The sequence below is a fragment of the Pipistrellus kuhlii genome, unplaced genomic scaffold (genome assembly GCF_014108245.1).
Source record: "Pipistrellus kuhlii isolate mPipKuh1 unplaced genomic scaffold, mPipKuh1.p scaffold_m20_p_16, whole genome shotgun sequence".
Lineage (NCBI taxonomy): Eukaryota > Metazoa > Chordata > Mammalia > Chiroptera > Vespertilionidae > Pipistrellus > Pipistrellus kuhlii.
Window position 1 is genome coordinate 36,503,246 of NW_023425471.1, and position 22,652 is coordinate 36,525,897.

General features: G+C 38.6%; 1 long non-coding RNA gene across 1 annotated transcript; it reads left to right on the forward strand.

Moving 5' to 3' along the window:
• The first annotated feature begins 3,038 nt into the window (after nt 1–3,038).
• Nucleotides 3,039–20,071, forward strand: LOC118719821. Its single transcript, XR_004988284.2, has 3 exons — nt 3,039–3,175; nt 11,722–11,724; nt 20,060–20,071. It is a non-coding gene; the product is annotated as an uncharacterized LOC118719821 (long non-coding RNA).
• Nucleotides 20,072–22,652: the final 2,581 nt, after the last annotated feature.

Sequence of the window (22,652 nt, forward strand, 5' to 3'; positions counted from 1 at the left end):
AAGGCATAATAGAACAATGGACTGATAGTCTTCTAGAATCTAGGACACTATTTCTCAAAACTCCTGAAATGTCAATAAATATCTTCCCCTCCCCATAGGAAAAAAAAAATCAAGTTTCTTCAATTCCTTTTTCATATTCCTTAAAAAGAAAAAAGTATTTTGCTTAGTTTATGAATATGTAATGGCTAATATGTATATCAGATACTATCTGTCACTAGAGGCCCAGTGCCTGTACCCTCTCCAATCTGGACCCCTTGGGAGATGTCCAACTGCTGGTTTAGGCCCGATCTCTCAGTCAGACATCCCTCTCACAATCTGGGACCACTGGCTCCTAACCACTCACCTGCCTACCTGCCTGAATGCCCCTAACCCCTCTGTCTGCCTGCTTGATCATCACTAACTGCTCTTCCATGCCAGACTGATCACCCCTAACTTCTCTCCCCTGCCAGCTTGATCGCCCCTAATCACTTCTGTCTGCAAGCCTGATTACCCTTATCTGCTTCTGCCTCAGCCCCCACCACCATGGCTTTGTCCTGAAGATGTCCAGTCTATCTGGTCTAATTAACATATTGCTCTTTTATTAGTATAGACTAATATTTAATATATATAATTAGTGCCCCAGTGCATGGATTTATGCATATTGAAAGAAAATTAATTAGGAGTGGGACTGGGCAAGGCGGGCCAGACACACCCTGGAGCCAACCTCCCATAATTCCTCCTAGGCTGGCCGCATCTGGGGCAGCACTAAGGCTCAAAGGGCATCTGCAGAGTAAGCAGGGTCCCTCTGGCAGGTGGTGTCCCTCCACCTGGCCTGTGGAGATTGGGCTGAAACCAGCTCTCTGACATTTCCCGAAGGGTCCCAGATTGTGAGAGGGTGGTTCTCAGGCAATGCACTCTGGAATCAAGCTCCCCCTCTCTGGTTCCAGAGTGCATCACCTGAGAACCACCACTGCCAAGTAACTGTAGCTTGGCAGCTCCTGCTTTGAGGGTCTGCCCCCTGGTGGTCAGTGTGCATCATAGCTACCCGTCTGAACATCTGCTACCTGGTAGTTATAGCTACCAGTTGGATGGTCACTTAGCCTTTTATATGTATCCTAGTGCACGAAATTCAGGCACATTAAAAGGGAATTAATTAGAGGAAATATTTTAATATTGCTATTTACCCTTTCTCTATAATAGAAGTGTCAGAGATGAAAGAAAATTAGTGAAATGTATATGAAAATCTTCCTTCTGTCAGAGTCTGGAGCACCATGGGACCCAGAATCAAGTCCCCGACCACCCATGTGCGCCTCAAAATTACGTGAGGCCCAGCCTACCCACCCCCATTGGGCTAGATCCAGACCAAGGTGTTCCCACCCTTGTGAAGCCCCCGGGTCAGGGGCACAGCCTCAGGTCCTCTGGCCTGAGTGCCAGGGGGGCATGGCCTGAAATACCCTGTCAAGCCCTGCTGGGTGGAGGAATATGCCTTGAGGTCACCGTCAAACCCCGCTGGGTAGGGGGCACAGCCTTAAGTTCCCCTGTCTGATGCCAGGAAGGGGGTGCAGCCTCAGGTCCTCCGTCAAGAACCACCAGGAGGGGGACACAGCTTCAGGTCTCCTGCCAAGCCCCTCTGGGCAGGGGGCGTGGCCTGAGGTCCCCCATCAAACCCTGCTGGGTGGGGGGCATGGCCTGAGGTCCCCTGGCCCAGCACCAGGGCAGGGCGCACCTCTTGAGGTTGCCCATAAAGCCCCGCTGGGTGGGGGACAGTTCCCTCAGGTTCCCCTGCCTGGCACCTTGGTGGGGGCATGGCCTCAGGTTCCTTGTCAAGCCCCACGGGGGTGAGAATGGGGCACAGCCTCAGGTCCCTGCTGATTACTTATTAAGGCTCATTACAGGAACTCGGCCTCCATTGTGGGTACAAATCTCTAATGTTATGGAAAGCCCCGCCTCTGCTGTGGGTGCTGTTATCTTTGTGGTGGAGTGATGGTAAATTTGCATATTCTGTCTTTATTATATAGGATAGATGACTAGATTCTTACTAAAGTTAGATATCATTCATGGTCAGCAATTATTTGAAGGTATGCCTAAGTGGATTTATATTGAGCATAGGATGAATTTATTTTCATGGCATGCAGCCTTGTTGTGTGTTTTTTTGTTTTGTTTTTGTTTTTAGTATAAAAACATTAAAATTGTTCCAGAAAATCACTTTAGACATTATATACATGATGCATGTGTAGTTTCACTTAAATTTTGTGATTTGCTTAGCTTAAAAAAATACATTGTTTCACTCAATACAATGTTTTGTAAATGAGTGCTAGTTAGAAAGACATTTTAATTTAACATATTGTATAGATTATATGAACATTTTTTAACTATTGTGTTTCTTTTGTGATTTGGACCTTAAAGATGTTTTTTCAAAGATCTTTAAAACTAAATGCAATGCAAAAAATAGCTTTTAAAATTATTTTCAATTACTGTTTATATTCAATATTATTTTGTATTAGTTTTAGTTGTACAGTATAATGGTTAGATAATCATACTTTATATCATAGTGATATTTCCAGTACCCACCTAGCACCATACATAGTCATTACAATATTATTAACTGTATTTCCTATGCTGTGCTTTACATTCCCATGACTATTTTGTAACTACCAATCTGTACTTCTCAATCCCTTCACATCTTTCACTCAATCCCCCATTCCCTCTGGCAACCATCAGTCTGTTTTAATTTTGTTTGTTCTTTTATTTTGTTCTTTAGATTCTGCATATGAGTGAAATCATAAGGTATTTGTTTTTCTCTGACTGACTTATTTTACTGAGCATAATACCCTCTAGTGCAGTGGTTCTCAACCTTTCTAATGCTGCAACCCTTTAATACAGTTCCTCATGTTGTGGTGACCCCCAACCATAAAATTATTTTTGTTGCTACTTAATAACTGTAATTTTGCTACTATTATGAATAGTAATGTAAATATCTGTGTTTTCCGATGGCCTGAGGCTCTACAACAGCGGTTCTCAACCTGTGGGTCACCTAAGATCATTGGAAAACACAGATATTTACATTGATTCATAACAGTAGCAAAATTACAGTTATGAAATAGCAACGAAAATAATTTTATGCTTGGGGTCACCACAACATGAGGTACTGTATTAAAGGGTCGTGGTATTAGAATGGTTGAGCACCACTGCTCTAGTCCATTCATGCTGTTGCAAATGGTCAGCTTTCATTTTTATGGCCAAGTAATATTTCATTGTGTATATGTACCACCACTTTTTTTATCCACTCATTTATTGATGGGCTCTTGAGTTGCTTCTGTATCTTGGCTATTATAAATAGCGTTGCAATGAACTTACTGTACATGTAATTGTGTGGAATAGGGTGCATACATTGTTTTGAATTAGTATTTTGGGTTTCTTTGTATATATACCCAGAAAATGAATTGCTGGGTCATAGGAAGTTCTATTTTTAATTTTTTGAGGACCTTCCATGCTGTTATTCATAGTGACTGCACCAATCTGAATCCTCACCCTCAGTGTATGAAGTTTCCTTTTTCTCCATATCCTTGCTAATGTTTATTTGTGGATTTATTGATGTTGGCCATTCTGACAGGTATGAGGTGGTATCTCATTGTGATTCTAATTTGTATCTCCCTGGTGATTAGTGACATTGGCCATCTATATGTCCTTTTTGGAGAACTGGGTATCAGATTGTGTTTCCATTTTTAATTGGATTGTTTGTTGGTGTTTTCATGTTGAGTAGTATGAATTATTTATAAATTTTGGATATTAACCTCTTATTAGATGTATCATTGGCAAACATCTTCCTTCATTCCAAAGTAGATTGCCTTTTTTCTATGTTGATGGTTTCCTTTGCTGGGCAAAATCTTTTCAGTTTGATGAAGTTCCATTTGTTCGTTTTTCTTATTTCCCTTGCCTGAGGAGATATATCATGAAAAAAAAAATATTGCTAAGATAAATATCAGAAATTTTCTAGGCTATGTTTTCTTTCAGTAGTTTTATGGTTGTGAGCCTTATATTTAAGTCCTTAATCCATTTAATGTTTAGTCTTATATAAACTATAAGAAAGTGGTCTAGTTTAACTTTTTTTAAATTTATTTTTCCAATTTTCCAGTACCATTTATTGAATAAACTGTTTTTACCCCAATGTATGTTCTTGCCTCCCTGTCAAACATTAATTGAACATATAGATGTGGGTTTATTTCTGGGCTCTCTATTCTGTTCCATTGAACCAGATATTTGTTTTTTGCCAGTATCATGCTGTTTTGATCACTATGTCCTTGTAGAATAGTTTGATATCAAGTAGTGTGATGCCTCCAACTTTATTCTACTTTTTCCCTGTTACTCTAAACAGCTTTTCTTGATTTGGCTTTTGTTTGCTTTTCCAGGCTGGCCACTTTGAAACCCCCTTTCCCTACTCTATGCTAATATACTGTTCAGCAGATTGACAGATTCAGCCAGTAAGAAACAATAAACCCAAGTGTATTTTGTCAGTTACACGGAGAGCAAAAGCCAGATCAGCATGGTATTATCTACCTATCCTTTGTTCCAAAGTGTGGCATTAGAACAAGTGTCCGAATGATTGGCAACACAGTGGTACAGCACTTAGTTGCTGATAAAATGTTTCTGTATTGCAACTAAGAGCCTTTCAAGCTTGAACCTGTACCCAGAGTGGAGAGGGTGAATCACAAAGCCTCTTTCCTCACTGGAATGAGGGAGACAGATGAGAAATTGTCATGGCAGCCTGTCTCAAGATAGGATAATGAGTGTGAGATGACCTTGTAGCAGCTCCTTACAAGATTGCTTATATCTCCATGTTCTGGCAGGATACATAATGCCCTGCCAAGCCTCGGGACAACCTTGTTTACATGGCTATGTACATGCATGCAGTATCATCAGGGCACCAGCATGGAGCAGTTCCCCTACTCTATCATCCAGTGACACCGAAATACCTCACTGGTGTGTTCATTTTCCCTTTTCACTTTTACTTCAGGGTATTTCTGCTTGTTCATGCCCACAGATTTATTTTCTCTCACTTCGGTTGGTGTTTTCTGGGATTGACCCAGAGATCTAAATCTCAGATCCTGAAAATGGTTCTGGTTGAAGATAAACTAGTCAATCCATACAAATGTTGAAATAAATTTCTAGATCCAAGATGGAGCCACTCATGCCTGGGGTGCCATATCAGCAAACTAAAACTTAGATAACTGTCATGTCCCTGTAAATGCTCTGCTTGATCAGAAATGTAGTATATCCAGTCGGCCAATCCCCAAATGCCAAAGCAATGCTGATCTTCTCATTCTAAACAAGGTTGACTCTGTGGCCCCAGCCAATGAGATCTTTTCTATTTTCTCTTCCTTGTTCTTTATCCTTCATAAAAGCTTCCTGCCTTGTGTCCCATTCTGCAGTTCTCCAAACGGAGACTCTCTACTTCATCAAGTGGTAAGTAAAGTTTATTTCACCTAAATTTCCTTCTTTAATAATGTTTAACATGGTAAATAAGTTAATATCTGTTAAATTGGAAAAATAAATATTTCCTAGACTATACACATACATGGAGCATTTGAACTGGATTTAATGTGAAAGTTTTAATAATAAATGATGTGTTTGAAAGCTTTGTTTATGTTTAAATTTTCAACTGATGATTGCAACATGTAGATATACCTCCTCAGAGAATGATTATCTAGCTTTTTAAAAAATATATTTTATTGATTTTTTTACAGAGAGGAGAGGAGAGAAATAGAGAGTTAGAAACATCGATGAGAGAGAAACATCGACCAGCTGCCTCCTGCACATCTCCTATTGGGGATGTGCCCACAACTAAGGTACATGTCCTTGACCAGAATCGAACCTGTGATCCTTCAGTCCACAGGCTGACACTCAATCCACTGAGCCAAACCGATTAGGGCTATTTAGCTTTTTATTTCTTTTACTGATGGTTACATAGTTCAAATGACTTACTGTTAAGATTATAGGCCCATATATGTAACTTTTTTTCCTATTTTGACCCTGAATATTTTTTTAATATATTGTATTGATTTTTCACAGAGAGAAAGAGAGAGGGATAGAGAGTTAGAAACATCGATGAGAGAGAATCATTGATCAGCTGCCTCTTGTACACCCCCTACTCGGGATGTGCCGGCAACCAAGGTACATGCCCTTGGCCGGAACCGAACCCGGGACCTTTCAGTCTGCAGGCCGACGCTCTATCCACTGAGCAAACCGGTCCCGGCTTGACCCTGAATATTTTTAATAAAAGGTATCAAGAAATCAATAAGCACTTCAAAACATGCATAGTTTTTCTTATTCAAACAGATAAAAATAAGAGGATAGGAAATATGTACCATTTTTACAAAGGGCATTTAGTAAAAGCCTATCTTTAAATAGACAGATATTATCTATCTGTCTATCTATCTATCTATCATCTATATATTTCCCTATAACCTAATGGGGTAGCTTGGTTATTTCTTTTTTAAAAATAATTTTTTATTGATTTTTTTTGAGAGAGGAAGGGAGAGAGATAGATATTTAGAAACATCAATCGGCTGCCTCCTGCACAATCTATACTGGGTATTGGGCCTGCAACCCAGGGATGTGCCCTGACTGGAAATCAAACCAGTGACCTCTTGGCTCATGGGTTGATGTTCAACCACTGAGCTACACCATCCAGGCACGTTTTTATTCCTGGAGATAATTTTAACAGATTGTCCTGATATGAGCCTTAAGAATGAAAACTATATTTGTAATGGTATTCCCTAGATTATTAGGCAGACTTTCTTGCCTTTTCAGTTCAATTTCTTATATCCTTATTTATAAGATTAGAACAGGAAAAAAGTGTATCATCTAGGAATTGTTAATCCCACATGCATATAAATATACATAATACACATGGAGACATACATGCCTGCATGTGCTACTTTGCCCCAGTCTACATCTTCTGAAGAAAAAAAAATCTCTAGAAAACACCGTTGTTTCCTTTAAGTGTCAGAGATTCATTTACTTGACTTAAATGGATTGTCTCATTTTTAAAAAACAAAAGAGAAGAAAAATGAGTGACCAAGTTTCAATAGTTTGTATTATCAGTTTGCAGATATAATCTTTCTTCTCCACTGGTATGTCTCTTAGTGTCTGGATTAATACCTAGGATATAGGAGACAATAATCAATTTTTTACTGAATGAATAAATGCTGAACTTATATAAAAGATAGAAAATGCTGGCATAAGGGTTTTTTTGTGTGTTTTTTTTCTTTTTTGCATCTGTTTATTGAAAGAGCCAATTTACCATCTAAGAACTTAGACCATTTCAGATCACTTTTCAAATAAAAGGATAAATACTCTTATCACAATTATCTTAACATTCAAATTATGATTGTTGAAAGTAATTGTCTAACACCTTCTACTTCTCAACCCCATCTGTAAAAACAGCTAAGTATATACCATTATACAAAATTTTTTGTGCAATATATATTACAATACTGCTTTTTTTTTTTTTATAACTTCCCATCTTTTTTATAGCTCCAATTGCTTACTTAAGGGAAGAACATTTATACTTGACAGGGCTGTGACTAATATCCAAATTTTCTGTGCTTCTCAGAGTGACCTGTCTTGGCCTAAGGATAGGTGGCTGAAATAATTTTGTACAAGCTAATATTAGGATCAGTTTTACATGGCAGAGCCCAGATGTTATCTCTGCCCCCAAATTCTATAAGACACTGATCTAAAGATATGTGTCTCCCATTGAAATTATCTTAAATGACTGTACTTTCTAATAAAATTTTGTTGTTGCTGTTAATTCTCACCTGAGGAAATTATTCCAGTGATTTTTTTTTGAGAGGGTGAGAGGAAGAGGGAGGAAGGAATAGAGAGAGAGAGAGAGAGAGAGAGAGAGAGAGAGAGAGAGAGAGAGAGAGAGAGATTACTGTGAGAGAGACACTTTGACTGGTTACCTCACATGTGCTAGGGAATCAAACGCACAAACTTTCAGTGCATGGGCTGATGTTCTAACCATTGAGCTTGCTGGCCATGGTGCCTTCTAATAAATTTTAAACCACTTAAGAATTATCTTTAAAAAAAAAAAAAGAATTATCTTTTTATTTATTTTTTTATTTTCTTCACTTCCTAGCATACTACCTCACATATTATAGTTATCTTGGTGTTTATGGGATGAAAGTACTAACAATCTATAAGTCATGGTATTAATATAGTATTTGAAATTAGAACTTCATAAAAATAAGCTCTGTAATTATACATTTTTAATATCTCAAAATATTTAATGATTAATTATGACATGCTAATCATAGAAAAGGAAACATATAAAAAAGAATAAAAATGATCTAAAGATGTTAAAATTCTGATGGTGTATTTTCTCTCTTCTTTATATTACACTAGAGGCCTAGTGCCTGAATTCATACACAAGTGAGGTCCCTAGGCCTGGCCTGTGGGATCAGGCTGAAACTGGCTCTCCAGCATCCCGAGGTGTCCTGGATTGCAAGAGGGTGCAGGCCAGGCCAAGGGACCCCACTGGTGCATGACTGGGACAGGGAGGGATGTGAGAGGTTGGCCAGCCATGGAGCAATGGTTCCAGGGCATATCTGACCTGTCTTACTCAGTCCTGATCAACCAGGCACCAGCAGCAAGCTAACCTACGGGTTGGAGAATCAGTCTCCTGGTAGTCACTGCATGCCTTAGCATATCATTAGCATATTACACTTTGATTGTTTGAAAAAATGACCACATGCTTAGCATATTAGGCTTTTATTATATAAGACTAGATTCCCAGTGCACGAAATTTGTGCTTTGGGGTGGGGGGGTGTCCCTCAGTCCAGCCTGAACCCTCTCCAATCTAGGATCCCTTGAGAGATGTTTGACTGCCTGTGTAGGCCTGATCCTGGTGAGATCAGGCCTACACAGCAGTCAGACATCCCTCTCACAATCCAGGACTACTGGCTCCCAACCACTCACCTGCCTGCCTGATTGCCCCTAACTGCTTCTTCCTGTCAGCCTGATTACCCCCTAAACACTCCCCTGCCAGCCTTATTGATGCCGAACTGCTCCCCTGCCAGCCCGATTGTCCAGAACTGCCTTCCCTGCTGGCCTAGTCACCCCTAACTGTCCTCCCCTTCAGGCCTGGTGGCCCCCAACTGCCCTACCCTGCTGACCCTGTCACCCCTTACTGCCCTCCCTTACCAGCCTGGTCTCCCCTAACTGTCCTCCTCTGCTGCCTGGTCATCACCAACTATCCTCACCTGCAGGCTTGGTTACCCCCAACTGCCCTCCCATTCAGGCCTGGTCCCCCCAACTGCCCTCCCCTGCAGGCCTGAACCCCCCCCCCAACTGTCCTCCCTGCAGGCCTGGTCAACCACAACTGCCCTCCCCTGCTGGCCATCTTGTGGTGGCCATCTTGTGTCCACATGGGGGCAGCCATCATTGACCACATGGTGATGGCCATCTTGTATGTTGGAGTGACTGTCAATTTACATATTATTCTTTTATTAGATAGGATACTTATAATACAGTTGTATTTTCTTTTATCTTAATCAGTATTATAAGCATTTTATTGTATTAAAATACCTTCACATACATTTGTCTTTGGACTGAATGATATTTTATCTTATAAATTACTATAATTTATTTATGTACCCTATTAATAAAAATGCATTTTGCTCCCAGTGTTTTACTATTAGAAATAATTCCCTTGTGAATCATTTGACTGTATATTTGACTACTTTTTTCAGCTATATTCTTAGAAATTGAATTATGATATCAAATAGTATGAACATTTTAAAAATTTTTATTTAAATGTATCTTTATTGTTGAAAGTATTACAGATGTTCATTTTTTTCCACATTGACCCCCTACACTCACCCCCACACCCCCAAGGCCTTCACCACACATTTTTTATATATGGATGAGGGGGAGAGAGAGAGAGAGAGAGAGAGAGAGAGAGAGAGAGAGAGAGAGAGAGAGAATCATCCATTTCTTGTTCCACTTATTTATACATTCATTGGTTGGTTCTTGTATGTGACAAGATATCAAACCCCACATACTTGGTGTTTTGGGATGATGCTCTAACCAACTGGCACTTGATACGTAGTGCCAATTAACTTTGCAAAATTTTTGTAAAACTTATAATCCTAATAGTAGTTTATTACTGTATTTGCTCCCCAAATTTGTATCAGTTTAGAAAAAAATAAGCCTAAATATGGCATGTTTTATAAAAAAAATATATATGTCAAATGGCAGATATAAATCCAACAATATTAATAATCACTAAATGTGAATGGATTATCAATCCATTTCAGAGGCAGCGATTAACTAAAAAATAATCAAACTATGCTATCCTCAGGAGACATAGTTTAAGGACATAAATAGATTGAAAATAAAAGGATGGGAAATGATGTATCATGTAAACAGCTACCACAAGAAAGTTAGACAATAGGTACCACAAGAAAGTTACATTGTCTATATAAATATCAGACACAATAGACTAAAAGGAGAAAATTGGTATTGGAGAAAAAATGGAAAAAATTTAGTGATAAAAGGATCAATTAATTAGGAAGACATAACAACTGTAAACATATGAACCTAGCCGAGACCAGTTTGGCTCAGTGGATTGAGCATCGGCCTGCAGACTGAAAGGTCCCGGGTTCGATTCCGGCCAAGGGCATGTACCTTGGTTGCGGGCACATCCCCAGTGGGGGGTGTGCAAGAGGCAACTAGTCGATGTTTCTCTCTCATTGACGTTTCTAACCCTATCCCTCTCAATTTCTCTCTGTGTAAAATGAATAAAATATATTAAAAAAAACAAAAATAACACATATGAACCTAATAATAGGGCACTGAAATAAAGCAATAATGGACAGAAATGAAGAGGAAAATAGATAATTTAACATTAATATTGACTTTAATAATACATAATCAATTATTTATAGAGCTAGTGCGAAAATATCAACAAGAAATAAAATACTTGAGCAACACTGTAAAATAACTTGACCTAAATCATTATAGAACATTTCACCCCAAACAATAGAATATACTATAATATTTTTCTCAAATGTACATGGACTATGCTCCAGGATCCACCAAATGCTAGGCCATAAAGCAAATCTCAATAAATTAAAAAGGATACAAATAATACAAAGTATGTTCTCCCACTACAATGGAATGAAATTCAAAATTAGTATAGTAGGAAAAAGTTGGGAAACTCCAAATATGTGGAAATTAAACAAAACACTCATAAAATTCCTGTGTGTCAAAGAAGACCCATCTGAAGGGAAACCAAAAAGTACTTTTAGGTGAACAAAAATGAACACACAACATACTAAAATATATGGAATGCATCTAAAGCACTATTTAGAGAGAGATTTATGGTTTAAAATGCTATTAAAAAACAAGATAACATTTTAAATCAATAACTTAGTCTTCCATCTAATGACACTGGAATAAGGAGAAAAAACTAAATTCAAAGCCAGGAGAAGGAAGGAAATAATGAATATTAGATCAGTGATATAGAAAATAGGAAAGAGAATCATTGATACCAAAAGTTGGTTCTTTGAAAGAGCAACAAAATTGACTAACAGTTAATTAGCATGAACCAAGGAAAGAAAAGAGTCAAACCTAGCCATCATGGCTAAGTGGTTGAGCATTGAATTATGAACCAGAAGGTCATGGCTCCATTCCAGTTAGGGTATATGCCCAGGTTGAGGGTTTGATCCCCAGTAGGGGGTATGCTGAACAATGATCCTCTCTCATAGTTGATGTTTCTATCTCTCCCTCTCCTTCCCTCTCTGAAATCAATAAAAATATTTTAAAGGAAAGTCAAATTACTAGAACTAGAAATTAAAAGAGGACATCATTTGTCAAATTATAGGTATAAAAACGGTATGAAGGACAATTATGAACAATTGTATATTAAATTAGATAACCTAGATCAAGTGGGCAAATTCTTAAAACATGCAAATGATAAAATTGACTCTAGATACTATGAATAGACTTATAACAAGTGAAGAGACTGAATTAGTTAATAAAGTATCCACAAAGAAAAGTCCAGTCCACAAATCTGGGCTTTGGAGCGTTTTAGCTGCCTCAGATAGCAAACCCCCAGGACACCTTCTCTAAGTTGAAGGTGAAAATCTTTTCTGGTCAGCTGGGGTCATATTCTACAACATCATGATAGCCCTGTACCCCTTTGAGGGGGACAACACCTACAAGTTATTTGAGAACATCAGGAAAGGGTGTTACATGATCTTAGGTGACTGCGGCCCCACTATTGTACCTGCTGAAAGGGATGTTGTAATATGAACCTGCCAAGCCATTTTCCATAATCGTTCTAGCTGTGGGCTGAGGAGCTGGTGCCCATCCCACCAAGCAGGACTGCAAGGACCGGTGGTGCAGCATGACTGTGGTGCCCTCCTGGAGGATTTCTACAGCTGTGGCAACATAGAGGAGGACCTCTCCAACATTGAGCACAGCATAATCTACATCAGGACTTCATGGTGCCCAGACCCAGACAAGATGCCCAGACTCAGAAGCAGAGACCAGTCAGAACAGACAGAGCTGTGGCCTGCCCATGGCTGTGTGCATGAATGGCACTCAGTTGGCCCAGCTGAGCACCAAATCAAGGGTGGAGCACTGGGCCAGCACAGCCTCCATGTTGCTCACAGCAAAATCTGCAAGCTATTGGCCTGTACACAGAATTGAGGGTGGGTTACTTTAGCCATCCCCAAGAGCACTGGCCAAGTGCCACCATCCAGGTCCTCCCCCAGGCTTCCTTACAACTGTGGGCCAGTGCCCAGGATGGCCACCTTCAATACCCTCTATGCTAATTGCCCCTAAGGAAAATGATGGGTCCTGAAGGGCTGGCTGTTGGACATCAGGAACTGGTATCCACACTTCCCCTGAGCAGTGATGGGACACAACCTCCTGTTGACTTTGCAATCCTGAGGCTGTGTGGTGTGCCACAGACCTCACCCTGCACTATATGCCTAGACCACTGGTTCTAGACAACTTCACTTCACTTCGTTAGTGCCTCCTACACCCAGCAATTTGTTCCAATGAACTGCAGATGAGCCAGGATAGAGAGGCCTGCCCAGCACCTTGCAGGAATCATGGGGCTGTCTTGTTTTTCTGGGTTTTTTTTTTTTTTTTTTTTTTTTGCTGGTTCCTCTCTCTCTCTCTCTCTCTCTCTCTCTCTCTCTCTCTCTCTCTCTCTCTCTCTCTCTCTCTCTCTCTCTCTCTGCTCCAGTATAATCTATTCTCCTTTACTTTCTCTCTCTCTTTCCTCCCTTCCTTTCTAAAAAATAAAACAGTTGGATTTTAGGGGGTAAATGAAATTCCAGTCCCAAATGGTTTGCTGAATTCTACCAAATGTTTAGGAGAATTAACAGTAATTTGTCATTTAAAAAAAAATTGAAAAGGGGAGAACTTTCCAACTCACTTTATGAGGCCAGGGTTACCCTGATATTCAAACCAGGCAAAAGATATCACAAGAGCCCAGCCAGCATGGCTCAGTGGTTGAGTGTGAACCTATGAACCAAGAGGTCACGATTTGATTTCCCATCAGGGCATGTGCCCAGGTTGTGGGCTCAATCCCCAGTGTGGTGTGTGTAGTAGGCAGCTGATCAATGATTCTTGCTCATCATTGATGTTTTTATCTCTCCCTCTCCCTCCTCTCTAAAATTATATATCTATATCTATCTATCTATCTATCTATCTATCTATCTATCTATCTATCTATCTACAAAAAATAAAAAAGGAAGATTAGTATATTTTATGGATATGAACACAAAAATCCTCTACAACAGCGATTTTCAACCTTTTTTATCTCATGGCATACATAAAGTAATAACTAAAATTCTGCAGCATGCCAAAAAATATGCATGTTACTGATATGACAAAAATAGGTATAATTTTGATTTATTTACCAAAAAATGTAAATACCTACCCTTTTGTTTTAAAGTGACTTTTTGTAAAAAATCAGGTGCCTATACTTGTATATAAGTATTTCTGGTACCAAGAATTAACCAATTAGTCACAACCTTATTATGTGATGGACAAAATGCAACCCTGATATATATAAGGTATTCACACAAGACCACTATTGCATTGGCTGTTGTCATTTTTTTAATTTAATAATCTAAAGGAAAAGAGATCAGTGCCCCGAACTAAACAGTTAGGTATTGTATGTTTTAAAAAATCTTGTAGCACATCAGTTGAAAATCACTTCTCTACAAAATACCAGCAAAAACATCCAAAACATATAAAAGTCCACCTATGGGGAGAAGCTTGATGAGAATTTCTTCCTGAAACATACAGGTTTTGGTATCTTGTCCTATCAGGATAGTTTTATGAAATGAAAGGAAAATATTCAGAATTATAACCAACTAAAGGCCTGGTGCATGAAATTCATGCATTAGGGGGGTGGGGGGTGTCCTCAGCCCTGCCTGCAACCTTTCACAGTCTAGGAGCCCTCTGAGGATGTCTGAGTAACAGCTTAGGCTCGTTCCCCATGGGCTTCTGGCTGAGACATGTACCCAACGTGGGAGTGCACTGACCACCAAGGGAAGCTCCCGCATTGAGTGTTTGCCACCTGGTGGTTAGTGTGCATCATAGCAACTGGTCATTCTACCATTTGGTTGATTTGAATATTAGCCTTTTATTATATAGGATTCCCCAAATCAATTCATCTCACTAGTTCCCCTCCTTTCTTTATCAAAGCTCAACTTCCTAAACTGTAGTTTTCCAGAATTTTTTTTTTTTTTAAGAATGTTGTTTTAACTTTCTGGGAAATGTTTTTTGATGAGGTTTAGATATATTACCCATGTGAATCTTCTGATGCATTTGGTTAGCCTGTGATATTTTAATGCCATGTAATAAAACCTTAAATGTTGCCAAAACCCAGTGGATAGAATGTAGGCCTGTGGACTGAAAGGTCCCAGGTTCGATCCCTGTCAAGGGCATGTAACTTGTTTGCAGGCACATCCCCAGTAGGGGGTGTGCAGAAGGTAGCTGATCGATGAGTCTCTCTCATAGATGTTTCTAACTGTCCCTCTCTCTTCCTCTCTGTAATATATATATATATATATATATATATATATATATATATATATATATATATAAACCTTAAATGTCAATTCCCTTGTCCCTACATTTTTGTGTTAGAAGTGGGGTTATATCCTACACTACTAACATAATCTTTGCTTACAGACTGATTACCAGTGTGGAATGTTAGTTCCTGTAACACAACAATTAATGATCTTATGATCAACCGTAAATACCCAGAGCTAGGTATCTCTCTCGTTAGCAATACTAAAGGGTAGACTTTCTAAGGTAAGAAGTTTTCTAGTCATGACTCTAACAAATTGACTTTAGTTAGGTCATCTGACTTATTGATTTAAGATTTAAGACTAATATGGCTCTTATTGTGTGCTAGGAATGATTATAAGTGCTTTATAAACATTAACCCATTTAAAACTCACACTAGTATTATGATATATATATATATATCTCCTTATTTTCATCACTTAACACGTGATGGAACTGATGCACAGAGTCCAAGTTACACAGTGATGCTGAAATTGCAGAACTTGGATTCACAACTAGACATATCAGCTCCAGCTTCATCACTACACTATCTCACCTTCAATGTAGATTGTGTTAAGACATTAATTATATGAATGTTGGTTTTCTGTGCTTTCTATGTTCCAGATTAATTATCACTGAATGGTTATTAGGGCACCAGGGGTGACACTTGATCAGACCCTGTGTAGCATCCACATTCCAGGAAGTTAATAATGGCAAAAGCTAGATACACAGTCACTGGCCTCAAAAAATAAGTCAAGCTGGTATGACGACAGGGCACCCTGCTATTGGAAGTGATCTTAGTCAAGTTCCACAAAGTGTCAGTTAGCAATATTTCAAGGCTAACAGATCACTCATAACTACCACAAGGAACAAACAGAATTCTCAATCATTAGGAAAACCTTCAATTACAGGACTATAACAGTTCCTAAACTATGGAAGATATTGTCTCATTTCTAAAATTATTAGGTTCATAGACGCCCTGTGTTTTAAAAATAGGTAGCCCTTACACTTGGTAAAATCAAGAACTACAGTGTCCATTAGAGGCCCACTTGCATTTGAAGTTTCTTATTCACTCATCGAGATATGTGAGATCTTAATTAGCTATGAAACTAAAATCATTGACAGTCTTCTCAGGTTGGCATTCAATACTCCTTACAGAAACTGGTTTAGAAAACTCATACAAAAAAGTCTCAACAAACATGCAGTTTCAGTTTTAAATAGTACTTTCATGACAACTAGTAATCCTAAATTCCTAAATAGGAACTCAACATTCAGAAAACTGTCCCAATCCAAAATAAACTGGTCTAACACTAGCTCTACGTTATGATGACTGAACAGATTTGTTTTCCATGTTACTATATCCTAGACAATTACTTGTATTTTAAACAAATTCTATAGCTGAGGCAGCAGCTTTTTTTTCTTCTGAAGATATTGCAAATTTTAATTAACTTTTATTTTTTTATATATTTTATTGATTTTTTACAGAGAGGAAGAGAGGGATAGAAAGTTAGAAAAAATGATGAGAGAGAAACATTGATCAGCTGCCTTCTGCACACCTCCTACTGGGGATGTTCCCGCAACCAAGATACATGCCCTTGACTAGAATCGAACCTGGGACCCTTCAGTTCGCAGGCCGACACTCTAATCACTGAGTCAAACCGATTTCGGCTTAATTAACTTTTAAAGTCCCTCGTGCCAGATCTTACAAGCTTAACTCTCTAATAGACTAGGTCATACAATTAACGTTAAACAAAAAGTAAAGATCAGGTGAATGTTACACTTTAATTATCTATGACATCATGCTCTTTTGACACGCAGGATGACCCACAAAAAAAAAGGAGAGATTGATGGCACCAGCAGTGAAATCTAATTAAATACTCATTAAAATCTGGCCAGTAAGATCCAATGAATAAAAAAAAAATATAAGATAAAATCCAGTGTAATAGTTAACTACTTCAAAGACTGATTGGACTATAACTACCATTTGCTATCTTACAAATAATTTCAATTTTTGTATTTATCTTACAAATAATTCCAATAAATTAAGGCTATTTTCTCTGGTGCCACATCTGCCAAACTTAAGTCTGTATCTTCTATGTAATTTTAATTAACTCCCTCACACCAAATTTGGGATAAATACCTAAAAATTATGTCATCCTATATAATAAAAATCTAATATACAAATAGACCGAATGGCATAACAACCAAACAACCAATCTCTATGACATGTGTTGACCACCAGGAGGTGTGCGCAAAACATGGCAGGCGTCGGCTGCTGCAGGATGGTGGAGCAGGTGAGTGTGGGTGCCAGACCAAGGCAGGGTGCCAGTCACTGTCACCAGGGCGAGCCTCTGGTTACAGGAAATTCTTTGCTCCCCGACGCTGATGTCCCCCCTGATCACTCAGTACCATTAGCGGATGCAAGCAGCAGCTGCCAGCCTTGATCACCACTCAGGGCTTCTTCACCTCCCCCTACTCTTGAGGGGTAATTGGGGCAGCAGCTGCTGCTTCCACCTGCTGCTGGCACTGGCCCCAATTACTCCATGCTGTCAGTGGGTGCCAGTGGAGCTGGTGCTGTCAGTGCATGGGAGCAGCAGCAGCGGTGGGAGTGGGGCTTCTGGCAGACAGAGGACTGTGGACCACCACAGGAGGGGCTGGTCCAGCAGACCCAACCCTGTGCCTACCTCAGCCTCTTGGCTCACAGTTCCTTTCAAGGTGCACATATTTATACACTGGGCCCCTAGTTTCTAAATAATGAACATTCATATGAAAGCGATTAATTCCAGAATCATCTTTATGATCTCTCTTAGAAATAGTGTCTAACACTGGACCATGCTTTTTCTTTGACCAGGTGAATTTATACTGGTGAAGTTTGCAATTAGTCCATGATTTACATTGAACAAATATCTCTCTGACTATATGTTAAATGCCAACAATAAACATAATTATTTATCATCTATCTAAATAATCTCTATGCTTCTCTATGGTAACAATATATTTCAAAAATGAAAACAAATATTTTTAGGTTCTCTACATAATATGGCCACAGAAAATAACCAAAAGATTGTCCTGGTCTTTGTAGTTATATTAAAATTAATATATTTTGTGAGAGGGATGTCCAACTGCCCATTTAGGCCTGATTCTAATGGGATTGGGCCTAAATGGGCAGTCAGACACCCCTCGAGGGGTCCCAGATTGGAGAGGGTGCAAGCGGGGCTGAGGGACACCCCCAACCCCCGTGCATGAATTTCGTGCACTGGGCCTCTCATAAACATATAAATAGATATATATAGCTATAGGTATATATACTATCTCTTTATCCATTCATCTGTTGATAGGCATCTATATTGCTTCTATATCTTTGATATTGTAAATAATGCTGCAATGAACATAAGCGTGCATATATCTTTTAAAATTTATGTTTTCGTTTTCTTTGGATAAATATCCAGAAGTGGAAATACTGGGTCATATGGTAGTTCTATTTTTAATTTTTTGAGGAATCTCTATATTACTTTCCATAGTGTCTACACCAATTTGAAGTCCCACCAACAGTGCATAAGTGTTCACTTTTTTTCCACAACCTCTCCAACATGTTATTTGTTTATTCTTTGATAATAGTCATTCTGACTGGCATCATATAATATGAAACCAAGGTACATACCCTTGACAGAAATCTAACCTGGGACTCTTTGTGTCTGTGGGCCAATGCTCTGTACACTGAGCCAAACCAGCTAAGATGTATTGGTGGGAGTTTTTCTGTTTGTATTGGTTTTTTTTTGTTTTGTTTTTTTTTTTGTTTTTTTGTTTTTTTTTTAGTTTAATCAAGAGAAATTTATTTTATATTTAATTTTAATTACTATTGACACTTAATATTATTTTATATTAGTTTCAGGTGTATAGCATAGTTGTTAGACATTTTTATAATGTACAAAGTGATTCCCCAAATAATTCTAGTATTCAATTGACACCATATATGGTAATTAAAATATGATTGACTACTTGAGGCCTGGTTCATGATATTCATGCACTGGGCAGGGTGGGGGGCATCCCTTAGCCTGGCCTGTGCCCTCTCACAGTCCAGGACTCCTCCTCAGGAGATGTCTGCTTGCTGGCTTAGGAGTCCTTAGTGCTGCTATGAAGGGAGAGGCTCCTGCCACTGCTGCTGTGCTCCTCAACTGTGAGCCTTGCTTCCGGCTGAGTAGTGCTCCCTCTGTGGGAACGCACTGACCACCAGGGGGAAGCTACTGCATTGAGTGTCTGCCCCCTGGTGGTCATTGTGCATCATAGCAACCATTCATTTTGCCATTCAGTCAATTTGCATATTAGGGTTCTATTATATGGGATTCCCTATGTTGTATTTTACATCCCCTTGAATATTCTGTAACTACCAATTTGCACTTCTTAATTCCTTCACCTTTATCACCCATCCTTCAACCCCCCTCCCATCTGGCATCCATCACTCTGTTCTCTGTATCTGACTCTGTTTCTATTTTGTTTGGTGCTGAATGACTACTAGATTTACCAGGGTGATCACTCCTTAGTCATATAAATGTCTAATCACTGGGTTATACAGTTGAAATTAATATAATAATATACACTCTGTGGTTGAAAACTAAAAAAAAAAAATATTTAAAAGGAAAAGAGAAAGTAAAAGAATGTGAAAAAAGAAAATTAGCTACATTTCTCTTTGCAATATAGGAATGCTACTAAACTGCTCATTTACTGAGATCCCATGCATAGAAATGTCTCTTTTTGAAGAGTTGAATCATGATACAGAAAGCATGAAATAACTCTTCCTTAATGAATATTATTCCTTTAGTGTTTTACTAAAATGCAACTTATACTTCTGCTATCCTAAAGCAACACAAAATCACTTGTTTGGTTAAAGACTACTAAGTTGGAGTGTTTTCTTCTCTGGAGTTCAATTGCTGCTGTGTTCATTTTTTAATAAAACATGCCAAAGTTAAAAACAGCATAGCCACAGGAGAAGCATTAGAGAGCACTGCACAGCTGAAAGTAAATTTTAAAAAATTGAGTACAATATGATGCTAAAGCCCTCAGTGCCTTTGCAGACTCTATGCTGTGCCTGCAGGTCAAGGCCAACCCCTTTCAGCCTGGCAGATCCCCTATTCAAATTGAGAAATGAGTCTCCTGTGGTGCCACATAGAAATGCCATTGTTGTTCACTAAAAAAAAAAAAAAAAAAAAAACAACAACAACAACAACAAAAAAAAAACAACACTTTTTTTTTAATTTAAAAATAATGTGTAGTGTGTGTGTGTGTGTGTGTGTGTGTGTGTGTGTTTGTGAGTGTGTGTGTGTGTGTGTGTGGTGGTTTTCTCTCAAGCAATCATTAACAAGTACTCAGAATTAGCTATATTAGAATGTAGTGAATAAATGTATCAAGAGATCATATATAGGTCAATTTTTTAGTCCTGTCTTTCTATAATACACTGTTTATAAAGGAACAACAAATAAATAGTGTTTTATATAAGGTGAAACTCATTAGGCATAATAGACAGCAGCAGCCTTTTTATAATTTGAGTTGCACAAAGAAATATTTATCTTCTATTAGAAGCCTAGTGCATGAAATTAGTGCACAGGTAGGGTCCCTAGGCCTGGCCGGTGATCAAAGCCAATGGGGGTCTTCTGGATTCTGGCCAGGGCCTTCCTTCTAGCTGTCAACTGGGACCTTCTTTCTCTGGCTGCCAGCTTCCAGCCAGGGTCTTCCTTCATCTGCACTGTCCCCTCGTGGTCAGCACATGTCATAGAGAGCAATTGAATTTCAGGTCTCCCAGTCTAACTCCCAAGGGAACACTTTGCATATTAGCCTTTTATATATAGAGATTTACCCTTCATGATTTTTAAATGTATATTTTTATTGATTTCAGAGAGAGGGAGAGAGAGAAACATCATTGATGACAGAGAATCATCAAATGGCTGCCTCTTGGATTGCCCACACTGGGGATCAAGCCCACGATCTGAGCATGTGCCCTGACCAGGAATTGAACCATGACCTCTTGGTTCATGGATCAATGCTCAACCATTGAGCCATGCTGGCTGGGCACCCTCATGATTTTGTTTATTAACATTTCTGTGATGGCTTAAATTTTTCATATAGTCTGAAGCACTGAAATGTCAGGTCAAAATGCAAACCATATCAAATATGGGAACTATTTATAGCAATTGAAAACAATTTACCTAGAGTAAGTTCTGCTTTCCAAAATGGGGGGAAAGATAAATCATTATTGATGGGGGGAAATGAACCCTATAACCTGGTTCAAGTGTTTTAAGTTAGGTTTGTGGAAGTAGGGGGGAAGAATGAAAAAAAAAAAAAGATTAGAGTGAAACCTCTCCTACTTAACAATGTCACTGAGGGTTAATTTTAAATGTATATGTGTTAAAAATAAGATTCAGAATTAGGTAATTCCCAGGTTTGCTAGATGATCTACATTAACTGGAAAGAGCAGTTTAAGGTAAAAATACTCCAGGGCAGTGGTAGGCAAACTGCAGCTCCAGAGCCACATGCGGCTCTTTGACCCCTTGAGTGTGGCTCTTCCACAAAATACCATGTGTGGGCACACACATACAGTGGGTTGAAACTTCATGGCCCATATGCAGAAGTCGGTTTTCTGCTCTCAAAATAAATTTGAATCATTGTACCGTTGATATTTGGCTCTGTTGACTAATGAGTTTGCCGACCACTGCTCCAGGGGGAAAATGTGTAGCTCCTGAGAGTGAAAAGCTAAAATTAGGGACTGAGAAATCAGTAAATGAAATGGGAATTTCCTAACTGATCATAAACCTATCCTTAACCTACAGCAACGATTTTCAATCTTTTTCATCTCCTGGCATATATAAATAATCACTAAAATTCTGTGGCACACCAAAAGCCATATATTTTTTTTGCTAATCTGAAACACACGAAAAAATAGTTATAATTTTGATTCATTCACACAACATGTTGTTGTGTTGACTGTTGTCACTTTTGTATTTGACAATTTAAGGAAAAAGAGGTCAGTTTCCTTGACTAAATAGTCAGGTATTGCATGTTTTAAAAATTCAACACTGGTTGAAAATCGCTGACTTGCAGCAATACATACTTGAGTTTTTAACATGTACTGCAATTATTTTGTGCAGGTTATTTTGCAGTGATAGCAAAAGAGTCTTGAGTTGTCATTTAGAATATGCTGTTCTTAGTAAGAAAGAAGGTATTTCTGCCTATGATTCTTATGTTAGTAGGCACTCATATTTTATATTGTGGTTAAATATATATAAAATACAATTTACTATTTTAACAATTTACCATTTTAATGATTTTTATATGTACAACACTGTGGCATTAAGTACTTTGATATTGTTGTACAACCATCACCACCCTCCATCTCGAGAACATTTTTTCTTTTCCAACTGAAACTCTGTGTATGTAGAGCATATGATAACTCCCCATGCTCCCACACCCAAGCCCTGGCAACCACCTTTACATTCTGTCTCTATAAATATGACTATTCTATGTCCTCATATCAGTGGAATCATATGGTATTTGTATTTTTGTGTCTGGTTTATTTTATT